The 5,248-nt window shown below is 40.3% G+C and overlaps 1 protein-coding gene across 1 annotated transcript in view; it reads left to right on the plus strand.

The window, feature by feature from the left end:
• Positions 1-5,248, plus strand: part of PIEZO2 (piezo-type mechanosensitive ion channel component 2) — a 270,740-nt gene that overhangs the window by 123,335 nt on the left and 142,157 nt on the right. The gene's annotated exons all lie outside the window — the stretch shown is intronic.

The following is a 5,248-nucleotide window of genomic DNA, read 5'->3' on the forward strand; positions in this document are numbered from 1 at the left end:
GCATTCCTGTCTGAGAAGTGTTCTGAATGGTTTCATGAGCACAGGGTATGTTAAGAAATGAACTTACTTTCAGGAAACCAAACAATTGTTTTTAAAGTGGAAAAGCTGCAGTTGTCATTATCTTGAGAAAACAAAGCAGAATATGAAAAGTGGTAGATATGCTACTGAATTTTTCAAGTCATTTTGAGTTAAGAAATGATCATGACAGTCGATCACAAGTTGTTTCTTCACCAGAGCTGCTGGTTAAGTCTGACAAGGTTGTTTTGCTACATACATTGCTCAGTTTCTTAGATAGCATCCATATTTCCAAACTTGTTATCCAAGAATAACAGCAGCATCTGAGTGGTTATCAGAAATTACTCTTAGGGGAACGGAAGAGAGACTGTGTATTACGTTCATGGAAGGAGTTATCTAAAACTGTGGTCATACTGACTGAGCTTGAGGACAATTTTGGGGAATGGCTTAGCTGGAAGTGTTGATGTATTTGCTGTGTATTTTACTAGTGGGAAGAAGAATGGCAGAGATACCGAATGCAGAAAAATCCACAGAGAGAGGGGAACAATTTTATAATATAAAAAGCCGCAGTGGGAATTTAGCCCAGGGTGCAGAGAAATTCCTACTACTAATCTTAACATGTTTTTTATCAGACGGTCTAGCTTGCCTAGGGTCTCATTTTCTGTCTTGTTTTATGTATGGGTGGAATGTTTTTTTCTTTACTCTCAAAACTCCGTTTTTAGGGGAGACAGTTGCAACTTACTCATTTCAAATAGAAACTGCACTTTGAAGTGGGTAAAGTATTTAGGGGGATCAGCTGCCCATTTTGGTGCCACTATAGAGAGGGAAAAAAGCCTCTCTGCCTGTTGCCATGTTGTCTGGATTGTGGTATTGCCAGAAACTGGTTGAGTTTCTAGCACATGAGAGATCAGTATCAGGACTGTACTTTATACTCAGTTGCTTGTAATTCTTAGGGGCTCTCCTGGCAGCTGAGGATTGCCTGAAGATCGTGGCTTTTAACTACACATTGGAGGATACCTAGGCCTTGGTCTGATGAGTGTACGCAAGGTTTTGCTGTGTTCTCCTGGAAGCTGGTTTTATCAGCTTTAGATCTGCTTTATCGTTGGAGCTGTGCAAAATGGATTTAGCAGCAGGCTAGAATCTGGGGCTATACCCATGAGGGGAGATGTCTGAAGTATTAATAAGTGTGGCTAATTGGCATGTTTTGTGTTCAGCCCGTCTCAAAAGAGTTGCATTTAGAGCAACTGTGGGCTCTAACAGACTTCTTTGAAGCACAGAGTGTAGCTTTAAATTGGGTTGGTCCTAGACTGGCTACCTCAAGGCAATCCACCAATGCAACTAAATGGGCCAGAATATTCCATGAAGGAAGAGCATGGGAGAGAAGAAAGAGAAAACTTTGACTGCAAAGAAATATTGATACTGGACAAATGGAATTCTGCATAAATATGTTTTACTTCTTCACATCAAAACTCAGCAAATATTATTTATGTTCTGTAAATGGTATGTGTTATAGATTATCTAGTGAACTCAGCAGCTGTGTTGAGATTTAGTGACACCCAAAACTCACAGGAAATTTTTTTAAAAAGGGATAATAGTTACTGTCATGTGAGGTGAACCCCAGTGCTTTAAGGAATTGTGATCTTCACAGCTGAAATGATGAATTTCCATCAGATTAACCTGCTTGTTTTTTGAAGATGGAGTGAAATGGAGAGTGGAAAATTAAATACCTATTAAACACATTTTTCCAACTTCAGCTTTCTTTTTGTAGGTGTCTGCACATAACATCCTGGAATCATTTCTGCTAGTTAGGGGGAGGCTGCAGAAGCAGCTGAATCTGCTAGGAATACGTATTTGGCAGGACTGACTGTAAGGAACCTAATGCATATGCAGAGCATGCAGCTGAGTGTCTGAACTTGGGAGAATATTGGCATGATCTAAAATGAGTCCAAACTGTGGGTTTCACATGACAATTTTCATTTCTTCCTTGGTAGAGTCCACTGCAAAAGGGAAAACTAAGTAAGTGATCGGTTCTTTGAGTTCTGCATTAGCTGACTGATGCCTGTGGCTGCATGTTGGTGCAGCTCTCTACTGATGCTGTAACTCCATTGAATTAGAAAACACAAAATTAGTTGCAGCAATAACTGCCCTACAAACAAACGCTTCAGGAGAAGTGTTGAACTTGGTACTGTGCCTCCAAGGGAAATAGTCCTGGGTTTGTTAGACCAGCCCTGTAGCCAATTACAGAATTGAAAAGCTTTTGCTGAGAGTCCCTGCCACCAGCCATCAGAGATTCGTGGCATGAGATTTTGTTAAGAATGCATCAGCTGATTCGAACAGGCTCAACAGAGCCATAGGAGAGGTGACTTTTCAAATCGCTAGATGCCTAGCCACAGGTGGCTTTATAAATCAAGAAATCAGCACTGTGACTTCCAGGCAAAAGCAGAGAGTTTGTCTTGCAGCTTTACCTTTTTGCATGAAATTATTTACATTGAGCGATTCTCAGACCTCTTGGCTTTGCGGGAGAGTGAAATACTACGGAGATAGGCTTAATTAAAAAAAGAAAGGTTAATCTATCTACTCCTTCCAAAATTTATGTATAAGAAAACTTGTTAAATAATTGTTTTAACACTTCTAAAAGACCTTTTCAAAGCTCTGTGTGAATCCATCACATTTCAGTTGTTATATGGGCATGCTGAAAAAAATGCCTGGAGTTGAGTAGCAGTTTGTGGTACTCAATTTTGTGCTGTACTTTGTCATGGCAGTAGCCTCCAGAAACCAGCTGTAGAGTACAATGGATCATATTGCCTGTGGATTGAGATGCAATTCAAAACAAGAAAAAGTATCAGAATCCAAATTAAGGACAAAAAGGATTCATTGAAAAATGGATGTCCTTCTTCATTACACTGCATCCAACTTTAAGGGAAACAGATCTCCATCAGAAAAGTGTATTCTACAGAACAGAACTGGGGGAGGAGGCTGTAAGGCAGCGAGAGACTCTCAATTATTTAAGTAACGCTATCCCAGGAATAAGCAAAGAGTGTGGTTTTAATTAACAGTGAGTCATGAAGTAGGAAGGTCTGCCAGATACCAGGCTGCAGTCCAACTCATTACCACCCCTAAATGGTTGCACACTTGGAGCAAACGTGTCTGCAGGCCTTTTTTATTAGGGCTCAGAAAATTTAAAGCAGGTGAATTCAGCTGGAGACAGGCCCGGATTGCAAATGCTGAAAAGCACAATGCCAGTCACAAGGTGTAAAAGGTGGAAGAAAATAAGAAAGAGCAGTTAACTCCCAGCTGCAGCTGGAAGTACGGCATTTTTGATTTGGTGCAGATGGTGGTTTATATGCCAAAATGCAGATACAGTATATACAGTCTGATAGGTATTAGAAAGGAAGTAGCTTTTTCTTGAGACTGTGTATGAATTGCCTAATATTGTAAGTGATGGGGGGGAGGAAAATCCTTCTGAGATTGCACAACCTAAACTTTAGAAGAGGTGTTGATCTTAATTGAAATATACAGTTGTAGTCTTCAATGCAACTTCCTCCCACGGCACTTGCTGCCTTGCCCATTCAAGCTTGTTTCTCATCCACGCTCTTCTAGAAAGTAAATGGGACCACTGGGTCTGTACTTTGTCGCATAATCTGAGTCAAGCTTGATCCCAGAGCCTCCACCCCTGCTCTTTTCTGCGGAAGGCAGAGATTTGTTTGGGATCTTAAAAAGGAAAAAAAAAGAAAGGAAATTGTTTTAAAATAAACGAAGGTTTGGGAAAAATGTAAGGAGGGCTTGGCTTGGAGTCAAGATACTGGGCTGGAGTCAGGAGGACCAGCATGGTTCTCACTTTGGCCACAAACTTGATTTGTGTCCTCGAGCCTATTACTTCATCTGTCTCTGGGCTTCTGTGTCCCTTGGCAAATAGGAACAGGCATAATGCTCAGTTTCCTAGCTTTGTCTTTCTAAACAGCGACAGGGCTGTTTGTCCTACACCTACATCAGGCACGTAGTACATGGGGAGCTCTCTTTTGGTCCAGGTCTCCAAGTGTGACTGCACAGCATACAGGACAGAGTAGATAGTCTCTGAGAGCTACACACGTCTTGTGCCCTGTCCAGGGACTTCCTAGTCTAGAAATTGCCCATTTAGACGAGTATCCTCATCCTAAAAGTAGCTGGTACCTGCTGGATAAGGACAATAAGCAAGTAAGGGAATACCCTTTTTCCCCCATCTCCAACATTACAATTTATCCTGATCTCTCCTAGTCAGAGACTGGCTTTAATCCTAAAACATGTGGTTTCAAATCCCTTCCAAAAAATGTTGTTGTTAATTATAGCTACTCTGAATAATCTTGTTAAACATACAATTATCCAGACCCTTTTAAAACCTCATTAATTTCTTGGCTTCGGTGGCGTCATGAAGCAAGGACTTCCACAATTTAATAAGTGCTCTCTGATTTTATTTTAAATTTAACACCCTTTAATTTTATGGAAGGTCCCTTGTATTACATGTTATAAAACAGAATGAGATGGTATAAGGGAAATCAAATATATTTATTATCTTGCATATTTGTCCTTTAAGGGTAAGCAATCCCTGTTCTTTTTTCCATTTCTTTTGCTTCCATTACTTTTTTCTGAACCAGCTATAGTTCTGCAATATTCTTTTGAGCTACAGGGAGTATCAATGCCTCAGCATTTCGGGCAAGGTCTTATTGTTAATTTGAGTGACGGTATTATGACATTCGTTGTTAGATTCAGAGATTGTTGGGCTGGATGATTCTACTAGTGTATCACCTATCTGGATGTCCCATAAAATATGGATAATTAGTTCAGCTTAGAGCACAGCTCTGAGAAAGATCTGATGTCCCAGTCCTTGTAGTTGCTAACACCTTGCCAATTTTCTTGCCTTCAGATGCGGAGATGTCCTTTGAGCTGTTTACAGTGGTGCCCATGACGCTGTCTAGATGGCCATCCCATTTTTTCTTAAAGCCTTGAATGGGTATATTTTTCCTGAGATTATTATTTTGTGTTTATCTTAATTTAATTTTCTTTTACCAGTATGTCGTGGTTTAACCTCAGTTGGCAACTGAGCACCACGCAGCCACCCGCTCACTCCCCCCCCGCCCCTGGTGGGATGGGGGAGAGAATTGGAAAAGCACAAGTGAGAAAAACTCATGGGTTGAGATAAAAACAGTTTAATAATTGAAATAAAATGATAATAATAATATGATAATAATAATAATAA

The sequence above is a fragment of the Pygoscelis adeliae genome, unplaced genomic scaffold, assembly GCF_000699105.1.
Source record: "Pygoscelis adeliae isolate BGI_AS28 unplaced genomic scaffold, ASM69910v1 Scaffold42, whole genome shotgun sequence".
Lineage (NCBI taxonomy): Eukaryota > Metazoa > Chordata > Aves > Sphenisciformes > Spheniscidae > Pygoscelis > Pygoscelis adeliae.